Consider the following 17,626-nt stretch of genomic DNA (forward strand, 5'->3'; position numbering starts at 1 on the left):
CAGATCTATAAAATGTGTAATACAAAACAGTAATCCTAGCCTTGCCCCTTCCTGCCCCTCAATTCCCTCTTTGTAAAAGACAAACAGAACTTTCTATTTCTTCCGATATGTGCTTTTCTATTTTCTCAATGATATACTTATGCAAGTATTTATACAAGCATTTCTTGACATTTCACGTAGAGGCTTTAACTAACTTTACTAACACAGACATACATCCCAGCCATGCTTACGTGATTCACATGCTAAATTGGAACCATGGTTGGCCATGGGGGATCTGGCTATGAGGCCCGCCCTCCACTGTTTTCTATGGAGAAATTTTACCACCCCCATTCCTGATCCTCTGTATGTGGTTAACTTTTCATTGTTGTATCGTTAGAGCTGTGAAGTTTAGCAATGATGTCCTTTAGTGCTGGAGATGTTTATCCTTGGTGCTTGGCTCCTTCAATAATTTGAAATAATCAAATTTGTTTAATTTATTATGTTTTTCTTTCTAAGACTTCTTATCATTCAAATATTGGACTTTCTCACCTAAAAGACACCTTAAATCATGTCTTTTTTTCTCTGACTTTGTCTCCCACCCCTACTTTATGTTTCCTTGAAGATTTCATCATCAATTTTATCTTCCAACTAAGGTTACCAGATAAAAATGCAGAATACTCATGAAAATTTAAATCTTAGGCAAACTGAGTAATGCAAGGGACATATAATAAAAAGTTATTTATTTTTTCAGATTATTTATTTTATTTAATTAATTTATTTATTTTAATTTGACCAGAGAGAGAGAGGGAAAGTCAGAAAGCAAGCCACCAGGTTTGGGACTTGAATCCTACTTGGACATGTGGGAATCCAGCACCTTAGTCACTAGGTCACCTACTGGCCCATTATTCATTGTTTATAGGAAAATCAAATTAAACTGGAAGTCAGGGACTGTTTTTGTGTTTGTTTTTACTTTTCCATGGAGCGCATGTGTTTGTCAGTGAAAGAGAGAGAAAGAATGAGCAAGCACCCTTCAATGGGATGTGGTCACACTACAATCCTTTCTTCATTTCTCTATCACGTTGAGATTCAGGGCATGCGTGCGCACAATCCCCAGCACGTTTTTCAAGCATCCAGGGCTGAGATTTGAACCACATGATTAGGAATGTGGAATCTGGCTCCTTCAATCACTAGGCCATGCAACCAGCTACAAAGCCTAACTGTACTGACATTATCAACACTTTCCCCAATTTTTCTATTGAATTATTTCTTTCTGCTTTATTTTTGATTAAAAAATTATTGAATTTTGTTTATTAATTAATTTATTTATTTTAATTTGACCACAGAGGGACAGAGTGAGAGAGAGAGAGAGAAAGAGGGAAAGTGAGAAAGCAAGCCGCCAGGTCTGGGACTTAAACTGCAATCAGCCATGTGGGAGCCCAGCGCTCTTAACCACCACGCCACCTGCCAGCCCCCTGCTTTCTTATTTTTAACCTCCAAGATCTCCAAATGTTTCTTTTTAATAATTTCTCTTGTTTTATTTGAATACAATATCCACTTTCTCCTTCCCAGAGATATTAAGGGCTTTTAAATGATTTTCTTCTGATGCCAACAGACTCTCTCCCCTCTCTCTCTCTTTTTTCTCTTCTTCTCTCTCTCCCCCTTTTTGTCTCTGCCTTTCAGCTAGATTTCCTGACATGTCTGGCGCTCCTTAGTTGTCAGCTCATGTTTAAGAGTGATGTCCTACATAGCTGACTGAGAATTTAGTAGGTGTGGGTGGAACCTGCTGATTGATGTCTCCCTGAACGACAATCGGACTTTTCTTGGGCTCATCAGGTCTGTAGAAGAATCCTTTAATTTTGGGGTGGTAGGTGGTGTGATGGTTAGAGGCGCTGGACTTCCACTTGGCCAACCACAGTTCAGGTACTGGACCTGGTGGCTTTCTTTCTTTCTTTCTCTCTCTGTCTCTCTCCTCTCTCTCTCCCCTCTTCGGTCAAATTAAAAATTAATTAATTAATTAAATTAAATGATTCTTTAAAAAAAAAAAACAAACAAGATTGTTAATTTCCTTCTCTCTCCCCTCTCTGGTCAAATTAAAAATAAATAAATTAATTAAATTAAATGATTCTTTTAAAAAAAAAACAACAACAAGATTGTGGATTTCCTTCCTGGGAGGAATAAGCGTGACTGCCAACATTCTAGGAAGTAAAGCATGGAAGGAGAGCAGGGCCTAGGAGTCCTGTCTTTCTGTATCTAATCTTCCTCTGAATCCCCATTTTCAGTGTATTATCTTTGTCTCAATGTGCCTTACCTCCCTGAATCTAGAACTCCTCTGGTTCGACCTCTCTGAAAAGCCTTCTGTCAAGGGTCACTAGAAGACCACCTCTCCGGTGTAAGGTAAGGAAGGGGACCTGGAAGCCTCCTCGCTCCTTGTTGAGATTTTTATTTAAGTTTTCTAGAGGGGCCTGATTCCTTTGGTTCCTGAACATTTCTGGGATTGAACTCACTTCTGACTTCTAATTCAACTTTCCATGATCTGATGAGCAAATACCACTTTGTGGTGTGTGTGTGTGTGTGTGTGTGTGTGTGTGCGCGCGCGCGTGCGCGCCAGAAGGTGTGTGCAGTCATAAGAGAGAGACAGAGAGGGAGAGAGAGAGAGGAAGAGAGAGAGAGAGAGGAAGAGAGAGAGAGAGGAAGAGAGAGAGAGAGAGGAAGAGGGAGAAAGTAACCCCCACCAGGGTATGGTCATACCCCAATCTCCTCCTCCATTCCTCTATGATTTTGGGATTGGGGCATCCAGGTACACATGTCTGGCATCTTTTTTCAAGCCACCAAGATTGGCATTCAGACTATGATCAGCCATGTGAGATCTAGCCCCTTTAATCACTGGACTATGGGGCCAGCCCCTTACATTTGTATAACTTCCAACATACTGAGTCGTTGGAAAAGTCATGATGCATTTTAAATATTTTTGCTATTGCCTCCTCTCCAGTCCTTTTGTCCTTAAAGGTTGTCTCTCTAATCATTTTCTGTCATTTTATCAGCGTTTTGGGAGAGAATGGCAGTAAATATTTCTATTCACTAGATGTCGAAGTTTAATCAGAGGCTAATGGTATTTCTTTTAGAAATTTGAATCTACTCATAAGTAAGATTACTTTATAATTCTCAATTCTTCCAGTATCTTTTATCAGGTTTTGTATTACAGTTTTGCCGACTTGCAAAATGGTTGTTTTTTCATCGTTTTCTAAGGCCTGAAGTTTAAATAAGGGAAATTGCGTTAGTGGTTAGATAAAACATGGCTATGATTATTATCCAGTTCTGACTCTTTTTTCAGTGGCATATTTTAAATAGTATTTCTAATCTCTTCTCTGGTAATTGATCAGTTCAGGTTTTCCACATCTTCTTGGATCCATTTTACTCATTGGTATTTTTCTAGAAAATGTCTGTCTTCATTAGGCTTTCACAATTATTGCTCCACATTTCTTATAACATTTCTTATATTAATCTTTTTTTTTTCCTTTATTCACAATAGATGATGTGGGCATGTATGTGTGAGAGAAACAGAGAGAGGCCGAGAGAGATGAGTACTCTCCACAGGGTCTAGTCATGCCACAATGCCCTTCCTCTAGTTTCTAGCTCATTGCATCTTGGGCACTCTTGTGTGTGGTCGGCATGTCTCAGGCTGAGGGGATCAGGGACTAGAACTGCGGTCACCATGTGGGATCCAGCTTTTATTAAGCAGTGCGTTACTGTTGTACAATGGAGCTGGCCTTCTGTTAATCGTTATCTGTATTAAATCTCCTTTACCATTCTACTTGCATATTTTTCTTCTCATACTCCTTTTTTAACCAGCTCTTGAGGGATTTATGTATTTTATTAGTCTTTTTGAAGAATAACACATTTTAACTATCCTTCAATATATAATTTTTTGGTTTATTTTCTATGTAAGCTTTGATCTTTGTTAATTTTCTTTTCCTTTTGGTTATTGCTATTTTTCTAATATCTTAAATGAATATTTAATTTATTTTTCATCTTAATTCCTTAAAAATGAAATAACATCAAGTTCTAAATTCTCCTCTTAGTAAACTTTCTGTGTCCCAATGTTTGGTAGAAATTATTCCTTTCCTTGGGACCAGCAGTTAGCATAATGGCTATGTCGCTGGACTCCCACGTAGGCGACCGCAGTTCGAGTCCCGAACCCGGTGGCTTAAATGCACGCCGGGCACATGTGCGTGTGTGCCCAAGATCCTGAGAGGAGAATGGAGGAGAAGGGATTGCAGTGTGGCCATCCCCCCTGGGGGGTGATTTCTCACTTTCTGTCTCTCTGTCTCTCTCTGTCTGTCTGGCGAGCGCACATGCCCTATAGCAAAAACCTCTCCAAAAAAAAAAAAAAGAAAGAAATTATTCTTTTCCTTGCTTTATAGTTTATAATTTTCCTTTAAATTTTCTCTTTGACTCACCTACTATCTACTAGAGTGTTTCTTAATTTCCAAGTCATTAAAAATGTTTGTCATCTTACTATTTATATTTAATCTCATTGGATTATAACCAAGTGGTCTGTTTGATTTCACTTTTTAAAGTATATTTTCTTTATGTCCAAATACAGAATTGTTTATTGCTGTTCATATTAACTAATTCTTTTCTGTCCTTAATTACTTTTTTGTCTAATAGATTTCTTTTTATTTGCTAGAAGGCATGTGTGCTCACCAGAGAGGGACAGAAAGACACAGAGAGAGGGGGAGAGAGAGAAAGCGCCCCCTCAGGGGATGTGGTCACACCGCAATCCATTCTCCTCCATTTCTCCATCCTGTCTTGAGTTTAGACATGCACACATATGTGCTGGCATACATTTCAAGCTGCCAGGTCTGGGACATGAACAGCGTGGTCAGTCATGGGGGATCCAGCTCCTGGAACCACAAGGGCCACAGGCTGGCCTGTCTACCAGGCCTACTTAATCATAGGAAAATAAATACAATGAAGTTTCCCACTATCATTGTATTTTTTTTTCTTTCGAGAAGTTTTTTCTATAGGGAACATGCGCTCACCAGAGAGATAGAGAGACAGGAAGTGAGAAATCACCTCCCCCCCAGGGGAGATGGCCACACCGCAATCCCTTCTCCTCCATTCTCCTCTCAGGATCTTGGGCATGCACGCACATGTGCCCAGTGTGAATTTAAGCCACCAGGTCAGGGACTCGAACCGCGGTCGACTACATGGGAGTCCAGCGACACAGCCATTATGCCATCTGCTGGTCCCTATCATTATATTTTTTTTATTGGATTATTCTTGTATTTCTGATCAATTTCTACGTTGTTTGGTACCTATAAATTTTGACTACTAGATTTCTTTCTTAATACCTTGTATGTTATTATTATATAGTAATCCCCGATAGTGCTGTTTCATTAAAATTTCACCATGAAAAGTTAATATTCCTGCTTCCATTTTCTTCTTGTTTGTGTTTGCTTACTCCTTGGTTTTCAACTTTCTCTTAATACTATGTTTTAGTTGTATTTTAAATATAGATAAGTTTCATTTTGTTTTTAACTCAATCTAATACATCAGATCATTTTTATTTATTATTATTATTATTATTATTTCTTTTTAATTTGTTATAAGGCATGTGCACTCACCACAGAAAAACAGAGAGAGAGGGAAAGTGAGAAAGCAAGTCTCCAGGTCTGAGACTCGAATAGCTATTGGCTATGTGGAAGTCTGGTACCTTAATCACCATGCCACCTGCTGGCTCTAGTACTTTGTCTTTTTTTAAAAAATTCAAGGACACAGCGATGGCATAGTGATTAAAGTGCTGGACTGCCACATGACTAGCCACAGTTCAAGTCCCAGACCCAGCAATTTGAAACTCATGCCAGGTACATGTGTGTACATGCCCAAAATGCTGAGAGGAGAATGGAGGAGAAGGGATGGCGGCATGGCCATCCCTCCTGGGGGGTGATTTCTCACTTTCTGTCTCTCTGTCTCTCTGGAGAGCACATGTGTCCTATAGCAAAAATTTCTCAAAAAAAAAAAAAAAGAGAATTCAGCCTTCACATTTTGTATGATTGATATTTGATTTTATTTCTGCCAACTTATTTTTTTCTATAGTTTATTTGTAGTGTTTTTTCTTTATTTTAGCTCTTTTAAACAAATTAATCCTTTCTTGTTCCATTCTAAAACAAACCCCTCCACTAGCATCCGGAAATAAAGGACTATGACCCTTATTAACACATCCCCTCTATGATACTTTACTTTCCTCCTGAGAGCCTCTCCCTCCAAGATTTTACTTTCTCTCTTCTACCCTCCTTTGACCCTTGGAATCTTGTTCTCCCTCTCCTTCAATCCACCAATAGTTGCTATTTTTCCACTTAAGCTCCTATACCCACCCTTCCCCCACTCAGACATCCACTCTCAGCTTTATTTTGCTGGGCATGTGTTTTGGTTTTTCTAACCGATTATCCCTCTCTGGCTGCTGGCCCTTTTTAAATGGAGTGTTATTTTTTGATGTGAGCTCATTAGGCCCCAGGGTATGGTGGTTTATGTATGTGTTCTAAGTGGGGGGAGCCCTATAGATAGCAGAAGTGATGAAATCTCAGTCTTCACAAGCTGAGTTATAGAAGCTTCCAGTACCCCACCAGGCACCTGCAGGAAGTACTCTGATTCCCCTCCACCTCACTCCTAGACTGTTCTCACTGCCCTAGATTCCGGATAGGGAACTCAGAACCCTCACTTAGCTCCTCCTTTGCCCCTTCAGATAGGTTAACATAGTCCGACTGAATCTCTGTTGACCTTTGTCCTGACGCCCAACTCCTCTCAGGACCCGTTGCCTCCCATTCCTCATTTTGAAGTTATTCACCTTGGACACTATTCTCTAGGAACTTGCTCAGCCCACTGGAAGAAAGAATTTCACAATTCTCTCTGCTTGGAACCAGCCAAAGCCCAAGGCTTCCTTCGTACCAAGTCACCCATAGAAGCTAGCATTTACTCTGCAGAGGAAGAACTTTGGGAGTTGGGGGTAGGAAAGGGAAATTTCATTGAGGCTGTCATATTCCCCAACCCCCACATTTTGCCCTTATAAATTACTTCCATATCTGTAAACTATACAGGAGGGCCTGAATTGAAGGGTAGAGTTAGAATGAATAGCCATGGTCCTGGTTCAATGGTTGAATCTAGGCTCATTCCATTCTCATGTTCTTTTGTTTCTAGCTTTTTTTGTTTGTTTGTTTTTTGTTTTTTGTTTTTTTTTAAGGACATCTTAAATTTGTAATCCTTTCTTTACAGATTACCTAGACCACTTTTGGTTAAGAAAACTATAGAAAGTTGATAACTGTCACAAGCGAATGCCAGGCAGTGTCAATTCCCAAAGAGTCCTGCTTTGTGGGTTGTCTGAATGCACAGCTCGGGGTCTCTGCTCACACTTGCTGGAATCGGCTGTGGCAGATTTTAGTCCATAGGTGGCTTTTCCCCATATTTCTTAATAAACTCATCAGCGTCCTTACAGAATGTTTTACAGTCCTTAAAGTATTCCTCAGCTAAGTCAGCTAAAGGGGTTGCTCGGACTAGGGTTCATTCACCAGTGCTATGCGGGACTGGATCACTTGGTCGGTTTTAGTAGTTGGCTTCCAGTTTTCAGCACTCATTACTGGCAGACAGACATGCCCCTTGTCATCAATGTTTGGGTGATAGATCTTAGTTTTAAATGTGATCTTCAGTGGTTTGAATGGGTGCTCTGCTAGAAAGTTGATTTTGATTCTGAAGGCCCCCTTGTCATAAGGAGGGTTGTCAGGAACAATAAGTCCTTCTAAGTCAATAAATTAGCTTCATCAACCTGGATGTTATGGAAGTTTTTTATTCCACATTTGTGGATTTCTTTAAGCTTCTTCATCAGCCTCCTGCTGGATGCCATTTTGGATCTCTCCATTCTCAAGTTTTAGGCTAGTCCATCCGGGAAACAAATGTCAACTCTTGTGCTTCTACACCTCATTTTTAGCACAGCCCCATGCAGAGTTAAGAGAGAGCTATGGCACTTCCACTTTGGAAAAAGGCAATCAAAATGGCTTAGAGTGAAAATGTTGTCCTTCCTAACTCAGCTTTGTCTAATGAGATAGCCACCTACAATGAGGAATCACTCCCAAGCTCTCCTCAGAAAGACTAAAGGCTGGTTCTGGAAAGGAAGATTGAGTGGACATATTATTAACCTAAATGGAATTAGGTTTCTGTTTCAATAAAGATTCCCATTAAGGCTGAAAGCAATACAGCTACAGCAGAAGCAATAACCACCCACTGCCTGTAGGAAGATGTGCTTGAATTACACCTGGCTGTGCACCCCATTATCACTTTGCAAAAGGCAGTAACTTGAGGTGGACCTCTGTGGTCACCATGTCCTTCAGGTGATGGCTGCAAAGGAATCCTAGCTTGGTTGCAATCAATACTCCCAACATACATTACTCACATATCAGCATACGACAAGAGACTGACAATGATTAATCAACTAATTATGGTAGGCTCATTCATCCCACAGTGACTTGGCGAATGTTTTTGTATTTTTATATTTAGTTGCAAAGAAATGGAGATGGCAACAGTATTTCATTCAAACAGTGCCCATCAAGAAGGATAAATCAGTGCTTCCATCTCTCATAGGGAGGCATCATGAGGCCCTGCCACACTGAGCACACAGCGATGTAAGAGTCTTTGTCCTGTTGGCCTACTTCCAGTCTGAGAAAATTTCAACTCTCTTCTTTAAAAGACATAGGAAAGCAGTCGTACACTGGTAGCATGGTTTTATTTCTTAATGAATTCACTGTCAGTCTTTAAAAATCAGAAAATTTAACATAAAAGCCTGAATTTCTAGCTTTTCTTGGAAAAAAGATTGTCTGGCCATCTGGGCCCAAATTCCCTCCCACTGACACCCAGCAGGACTGGGCGACACTTGTTCCTGTTAGATGGGATGTCAGCCCGAGGCCCGACACTGTATCTCACATAAACAATGTCTCTCACTTTCATCACCTGCCTGGCTACCGATTAAGGAGCACAATCCAGTAGAAGCAGTCCCAAGAATAATATAATTCTAGTCCTACTGCACTGAGAAACCCTGGGCACCTAAGGTCACGATTTTCAGTGTTTTTTATACATCAGGAAACTTGGATCAGGGAGGTAAAGTGGCTTTGCCCAGTGTTCTTGCCAATGCACCCGTGAAAAAGAAACTTAAGTGTTAGTCACTGACAAAAGTGCTTCTGTGGTTCAGAGGTGAGGCAGGACACCAAGAATTGGAAGGTGAGGTATGTAGCAGAGTGTGCAGTCGAAGTGCCTGTCTCACTTACCAGATGTGTCTAAAAGGACAACCCTAATTCTCTTCCGTTTTCTCAATAAAGATGAGTAATAACCACATCCCAGTTCCTCTACACCTGGTATTTTAGACTTGGATAAGAAATCCTAAAAAACTCTTGAGACACCACAGCCCGACTGTAGTTTGGAGAACCTCTGTCCAGGTCAGAATGCCAAAGGAGTAACACATTCTAATCCCACCCATTTAGCTGGGGAATCTTCCTGATAAATTAGGAGATTTAAAGGGGAAATAAAAAAGAGCCCCAGGGTCTTCTGGTTGATTGTCCCAACACCCAGAGGATGAGAACAACATCACTTTCTCAGATTTAATGAATATAGGAATGACTTGAGAATCCTGGTAAAATGCAAATCAAGACTCAGAAGACCTGGGAGAGATCAGAGTTTCTGCATTTCTTTAGAGAGAGATTTTTGCTATAGGGCATGTGCACTTACACAAGAGACAGAGAGATGGAGAGACAGAAAGTGAGAAATCACCCTCCAGTGGGGATGGCCATGCTGCTAGCCCTTCTCTTCCATTCTCCTTTCAGGATCTTGGGCACGCACACTCACGCACCTACTGTGAGTTTTAAGCCACCAGGTCCAGGACTTGAATAGCAGTCAACTACGTGGGAGTCCAGCAACGTAACCACTATGCCATATGCTGGTCCCAGAGTCTGCATTTCTAACAAAGTCTAGGTGATGCTTTGCTGCTGGGGCAGGGACGCACTTACAGTAGGAGGCTACAGAATCTTCCATCTCTGCTCACAGTCATTTCTTGCTCTTTTTTCTGGGGCTCTCACCTGTTTTCTCCACCTTTTCCTTTCTCCCTACTCATTTCCTCTCTCCACCCACCTTTCTTCCTGGCCAACTCATTATTACCAGACATTTCTACCAACCTCCAGCCCTCCTCCATTAAAGAATAAAATATCCTGGGACTAGCAGATGGCCTAATGGCTACATCACTGGACTCCCATGTAGTCCACCATGGTTCAAGTCCTGGACCTCGTGGCTTTAACTCACGTCAGGCGTGTATGCGTGTGTGCCCAAGATCCCAAGAGGAGAATGGAGGAGAAGGGATTGTGGTGTGGCCATCCCCCCAGGGGGTGATTTCTTGCTTTCTGTTTCTCTGGCTTTCTGGTGAGGGCATGTGCCCTATAGCAAAAATCCTCTTAAAAAAAAAAAAAAGAATAAACAAAATCCTGCCCTAGGCCAGCAGGTGGCATGGTGGTTAAGGTGCTTGATCCCACATGGCCCACTATGCAGTTAAAGTCTCAGATCCTATGTGCTGCTAGGCACACGTATGTGTGTCCAAAATTCTGGAAGGAGAATGGATGAGTTGGGATTGTGGTGAGACATTCCCCTTGGAGGTCATTTCTCACTTTCCCTCTATCTCTCTGTAAGTGCAAGTGCCCTATGGCCAAAAATCTGGTATTTAAGGCACTAGACTCCAACATGGTTGACCGTGGTTCAAGCCCTAGACACTATGGCTTGAAGATCATGCCAGGTATGTGTGTCTGTGCCCAAAATCCCAAGAGAAGAATGAAAGACAGGGGATCGTGGTGTTGCCATCCCCCCAGGAGATGATTTCTCACTTTCTCTCTCTCTGTCTTCCTCCAGTGACTTCAAGTGCCCGATGACAAAAACCTAGAAGAAAGGAAGGAGAGAAAGAGAGAGAAAGAGAAAATCCTGCCCTTTCTTTACCCAGACACTCATTTTTCTTCTTCCTCAGTTCAGCGTTGTAGTGTCAGGAAAATAAAGATCACCTTTACTGACAATTGCACGCCAAGCACTATCCCAAGGAAATTACCCATGTTAATTTTCACGACAACCCTATAAAGTATACATTATTACCATCATTTTAGAAATGAGAAAATGAAGCTTGGGACAAAGAAAGCTTGTTCTCAACTAGCAAGTAATTACTGAGATTGGAACTTGAAAAATCTACAACCTTTATTCTATATCATGCTCAAATAAGGTGGAACAGAGGGCAGCTTTATGGCACGATGATAATATGCCACCCTACAAAAGTCATATCCTACATGGTGACCATAGTTTGAATCCCCCGCCATGTCAGCCTGAACATGCTGAGCACGTGCACAAGTGCCCAAGGTCCGATGGGACAGAGGACTGGCAGCAGGGGATCAGGGCATGACCAAGCCCTGTGGAGGGTGCTCATCTCTCTCTTTCTCCTTCTCCCTCATGTGTGTGTGCAGGCACTCTCTCATGAATTAAAACAAAAAGTGAAATGGTCTAGAAGGCAGCTGGTTGGCTGGTAGGAATGGCTGGAGCAAAAAGGAATGGAGTGTCCCATGAGAATGCCCAGATTACCTGTCGTGGAAACAGGATTCCAAATACTGTAATATGATATTAAAACTCTGACTGCTCTAGGCCCAGATTTCCAATGTAACCCTCTAATTAGACCCATAACTGTACTCACAGAATCTATTCCCTGAAAGCAAATTCCTACCATTTAGCCAATCCCCAAACATGATGCCAAATCTCCCATCAGTTCACACAGGGTCCCCCTCGGATGGGTAGCCAGTTTCCTCTCTCTCTTTAGCTTCTCTTCCTTGTCTTCCTGTCTCATCTTCAAGACCCTAATTGTCCTGGCTCCCCACCTAGAAGCCTGTACCCAATCTTAAAACTCATGTGCCTTTCCAATTCCGGACACTGTGGAATATACAGGATAAATCTTTTTCTTGCTAACGTGGTTCTTTGGTCCATCTGAGTTTTATGAGACATACAACAAATCCTCTCCTTTAAATTCAAAGATCTTATGAGATGAGAGGGAGAAAAGAAGCAGTAGGGGATGAAGAAAAAACCTTCCTTGACGCACACAAATTAAAGAGGTCTCTCTATATTCATTCCAAGGAGAAGAGTCAGAACTTTAATGAAGTGAATGACTCCGCAGACCGGCCATAATGTGCTGTTTAAGGGCAACTGGGTCCCACATGACAACTACGGTTCGACTCACCAGCCAGGTTGGCCTGAAATGTGTGCGCTCACACTGAGTGCCCAGGGTCTGACTGGCTAGAGACCTGGAGGAAGGGAATTACGTGTGACCAGGCCTGGCAGGAGGTTCTTGACTCTCTGACTCTCTCATTCTCAAATGTGTGTGAGGTATAAACAGAGGAAAAGCAAGTTTTCTAAAAAAAAAAAAAAATTAGAATGAGATAGAAGGAAAATTGGGAGCAGTGTGAGGCTGTGGGGAAAGCCTGGCCTTCAAATCATGAGATTTGGGTTCTAAATCCATCTTTGCTACTAACTAGCTGTATGATCTTAGATAAGCTATGTCACTTTACTGTACGTGGGGAGATTGGATTAAATGATTACTAAGCCTCCTTTGATCTCTACTCTTCAATGTCTTCCCTAACACCTAAAATAAAGTGAACCAGAAACATGAAAATAGTGCTGCATCTAACTGGAAATTTAGACATAAAGTAGGATGAGTCCATACATGAAAATGAGAAAGTAAAAAGCTGTGACTAAGAATGATAAATGAATAAGAATAGGGTAAAAGACAAAAATGACTTCTCCTATAGCTTTTCTTTTCTAAAAAATATTTAAAATACTCTACAGGGAGCCAGATGGTGATGTGCGGTGAAAACATGGCACTCTGGGAGGCTGACCCACATGGGAAGGTTCTGGATTTGTTTCTAGAGACCTCCCTAAATACATTGGCCATATGGGTGCCCATGATCTGGGGCTGGCTGCAGGGCGGATTGTGGTGTCAGGACCCTACTGTTGGTGAACCCTGACACCACCGTTTTTGCAAGTCAAGGAAGACTTTTCTCCAGGGGAGCTCTCCAATCTTCCTCCCCTTCTCTGTCTTTCTCACTCACTCATGAAAGAAGCCACAAGCCTGTGGCTCCCCAGCCATGTCTTCCGGGGCCACTGTGAGCGCCCTGCAGCGCCTGGTGGAGCAGCTGAAGCCGGGGGCCCGGTATGGAGAGGATCAAGGTCTCTCAGGCTGCCGCAGAACTCCAGCAGTACTGCATGCAGAATGCCTGCAAGGATGCGCTGTTGGTCAGTGTTTCAGCTGGAAGCCACCCCTTCTGGGTGCCCAGATCCTCTGCTTTACTCTGAAGACTTTAGAGTAGCTTGCTGAGGAATGCCTTCAAGCACAAACAGATGAACGACTGCCTCCAGTCTCAAGAAAACGCTTTTCTCTAGCCAAATGACTTCTAGATATTTCAGACCTTTCCTGTGGCCTGGCCCTCTAGCCAAGATTTTATAGAAATTGAGTTTTTACTCCAATAAGGAAACTAGATGAAAGAGTAGAGTTTTAAACCATAGTGTCCTGGTTCTTTTGGCAAAGTGCTTTGTATTTACGACAAAAACTTTACTACCAAATACCACTCTTTCATAAGTGAATGGCTGGTGTTTTGCTATACCTGAAATATCATGTGCGTTTTATTTACTTGATGTTTACATTTTGGGAAGGAAGACATTTTTGTTTATTAAAACAAATGGAATATTTGTAATTTCTTGTTCCAGACACAGACTTTTATAGCATAACAAAATTTGTTCTTTTCTTATGAACTTATACTTTCTAAGTGAAGATAGGAACATAAAAACTAGGGTGGAAAGATAGGCTTTACTAATCAAATGCTGTCTTTTTTTTAAAAATGAGATTGTTTTATTTTTAACATTGAAGATGAGAACTTTTTCTCAGCAAATTTGTTTAGAAAGATAATTGTTATGATTTGAGTTGCCCCATCCTGTATATGAAACAGATTTGATTGTTGTCGTCTTAAGTTTCTTTACTTCATAGTTGTTCTTATACTTTAAAAAGAAATACAACATTATTTCATGTCTTGAAAAATGTTTAAAATGTGACCTACCAAACATTGCAAATGGTTTAAAACAAAGTAAGGTGACAATATTAGAACTTAAAAGAATTCTTCCTGTCACAAGTGTTTTACTTTGAGGATGTGCCTTCGACTTAACTGGGGACATTTTTAAGATATTTTGTGTTTGTAATAACCTTTGAAAGTCCTGGAAATAAAATTTTTGCTTAATTAAAAAAAGAGAGAGAGAAATACACTTTTTTAAAAAGTTTAAATAATCTACTAAAAGTGGTCATCTACCACCCATAGTTATTAGTTACTTGTAACTAAACATCAATAACTATAATAACTAGTTATCAATAACTACTGAGGCAATGCATGTTCTATTATATTTTGTAGTGTAGAACAGAATATGACTTGAAAGTATAGTAGTTCTGCCATTTAAAAATGTTTGTCCAATAAAAAAATATTGCATTATCAAATCAATCATCAACATTTTTATTCTGAACAATACTAGATAGAACAAATATAAAATTAGAGCAACACAAATAATTTCCTTATGAAATTTAATATACACAGTATTTTCCATCTTTGAAGTTGACATGTAATTGTGTTGGCTTTATACCAATTCATCTGTCCCCAAATGTTTCAAACTGAAAGAGGGAAAGACAAAGCCTGCCCATAGCTCCCTTCCCTCCATACACATACCAGAACAGAAGATACCACTGCTCTGGACTCTGAGTGTGTTTGGAGATCTACTCCTTGATAATATAAGAGGAAATACAGTATCTCTGTGCTTTGGAGTCAGCCAGCTCAGTGGAAAGGTCAGTTTACCTACACTCTACTTTTCTCAGTCCCATAACAAGGGTGCCCTCTCACACCTGACCCTGAGAAACCTGCCCTGTCCTGATGGATCATCACTTACTCTCTGGGAATCACCCTTTATCAGTGCAAACCATTCCTGCAGGAGGATGACCTGGCTACTCTCTCCGCAGGTGCCTCGGCCAGGAGGAAAATTTTCTTTGAAGATGTTCATCTCATTCTCTTCCTTCTGAAACTGCATTCTGAACTTAGGTACTAACGACCTCTATGCCACCCCCAACCCCCGTGGGTGACTTCTTGCTTTTTGTCTTTCCAGCAAGCACACACACCCTATAGCAAAAATCTCTTAAAAAAAAAAAAAAGCAAAAAAAAAAAAAAGCAGTTGTTACCTTAGAAAGTCCAAATTCCACCATTTTGTATTTACTACACTATCATTACCTTAGAAAGTCCAAATTCCACCATTTTAGATTTACCACACTCTTAGAAAAGGGAAATGATAGGCACCAAAAAAAAAAAAAAAAATCCAGACGTCAGAATCCTCAAGCAGATCAAAAAAGAAGTCTCAGGCCAGTTCCTGCCAAACATACAAACCTTTACTATTAAACAGGCATAAAAATTATCATAGAACACTTCCTTTAATCTTGGTGAAGTCCCACACTCAGATACTGATGAGCACCTTGCATGAGAAGGAGACAGACACCACAATATTTTAAAAACCACTCAGTTGGGCTTGTGGTAGGTTCAGACAGCAGAGCGCCACATGCAATTCATACCTAGAAGACGATTCATCGGGTCAATTAAAAATTCTTGCTTCGCTGACGCCAAATGGACACACCCGAAAGTGTAGACTTGTATAATAATATTTATAATGCTTTCATAACCTCTTCTAGGTGGTAGTTCCCTGATTAGGTTCCTTGCAACGCTATTCACTAAAGCAATAACCCCTAGAGTGACCATTAGAGTTAATTCACATGTACGTACATCACAGTGTTGATACTGAATTGTTTTAAATCAGCAGAGATAACTTTCTGACATATTCTTCCTGCAAATTTGATGTCTTTGTACAACCCAGTGACTATAGTTAAAGTCAGGCTCAAGGAGGCTTCAAAAAGTTCATGGAAGTATATTCCTCACAGTTCTGTACACTGGGAAGATGAAGATTAAGGTGCTGGCAAGGTAGATTTCATTCTGAGGCCACTTCTCTTGGCTTGTAAATGGCCACCACCATGTTGTGTGCTCATGTGACCTGTTTGTGTGCACTCAGAGAGACTGTGGTAAGTTCTCTGCTGTTTTCTTACAAGAGCACTGATCCCATAATGAGGGACAACCTTCATGACCTCACATAATTCTAATGACCTCCTAAAGACCCCCATCTCCAAATACCATCATTCTAGGGGATTAGGGCTTCAACATACGCATTCTGAGAGGACTCAAACACTCATTCCATAACAATCAGCTTATTGCTTCATGCATATCATGCTTGCTACCCAAGCTAGATCGTAAATTCAGGCCAGACTGAGTTACATTTCTCTGGCATTTTCTATGGTTCTTTGTATAGTAAAGGGCACATCTTGAAATAATCAATCAACACTTGAGTGTTTGATTTATGGATTGGCATAAGTAAATTTGGTCACCTTGGACAAGACATTTAACCCTTCCTGCCACATTTTCCCTATTTGTGAGAATTCTTGTGTACTTTATATGCATCTCTTTTTCCCCCTAAGGCTTTGCTACAATGGGCTTTAATAAATATTTATTGAAAAAACTAATGAATTTTAGGGCAGATCCACACACAATATCAGAGCTGGCAGGTTTTTCCCATTTAGCAGAAGCAAGAAAATTTATGCTACATGTCTTCCATTGGTTGTTGAACCTGGCAAAATGCAAATATTTCCATAGAAATGACACCGTAAAGTGTTATTGGCCATTTACACTTAACATGAACAAAGAAATTGAAACTAAATTCTTAAGAGGAGCAATTTTGAGTTCTAGGAATGTGGGGGAAGACAACTGTGAGGGACCAGAAGGGGAGTTGGAAGGCACCAAAGAATAATAGTAGCCCCTCCGAAACGTGGCCTGAAGCTCCAGAATGTTGGTGAGCTAAATAATTAACCAAACTAACTCTCATCATTTGTGTTATTTTATAGCCCTTGTCTGAAACAAGGCTAGTCAGCCATCGCTAAGCTCTTTCTCTGTCCTTACTTTTGACCCTTTTGAAACATTTATCTTGTGCAGTAAGCTGTGGAAGATGCCTGACCCATTCAGCTCCCTATTCAGCCTTTCTAGGGTCAGGGGTGGGAACCACCCAGCAGAAAGAAGGTGGAGCCAGAGAGTGCTCAAGGCTGTAGGTTGAGCTTTTGCCCCTCACTGGGAAATACACACACACACACACACACAGAGGATTATGTGTTATTTAACAACAGGGATACATTCTGAGAAATGTGTCATTAGGTGATTCATCACCTAGCCTACTGCACACCTATATAATATATAATAATTGCTTCTAAGCTACAAACTATACAGTATGTTATTGTACTGAATACTGTTTGCAATTGTAACATAATGGTAAGCATTTGCATATCTAAACATATCTAAACGAAGAAAAGGTACAGTATAAAAGAGGGAAAAAAATGTCATACCTGTACAGGGCACCCCCAGTGAGTGGATCTTACAGAACTCCAGATTGTTCTGGGTGAGTCAGTGAGTGGTTAGAGAATGTA

At 40.8% G+C, this 17,626-nt stretch overlaps 1 pseudogene; it reads left to right on the plus strand.

Annotated features, from left to right (window-relative positions):
• Positions 1-12,944: 12,944 nt before the first annotated feature.
• Positions 12,945-13,453, plus strand: LOC102475144 (guanine nucleotide-binding protein G(I)/G(S)/G(O) subunit gamma-10 pseudogene; annotated as a pseudogene).
• Positions 13,454-17,626: the final 4,173 nt, after the last annotated feature.

This window comes from Tupaia chinensis, unplaced genomic scaffold (assembly GCF_000334495.1).
Source record: "Tupaia chinensis unplaced genomic scaffold, TupChi_1.0 Scaffold000527_1, whole genome shotgun sequence".
In the NCBI taxonomy this organism is placed as follows: domain Eukaryota; kingdom Metazoa; phylum Chordata; class Mammalia; order Scandentia; family Tupaiidae; genus Tupaia; species Tupaia belangeri.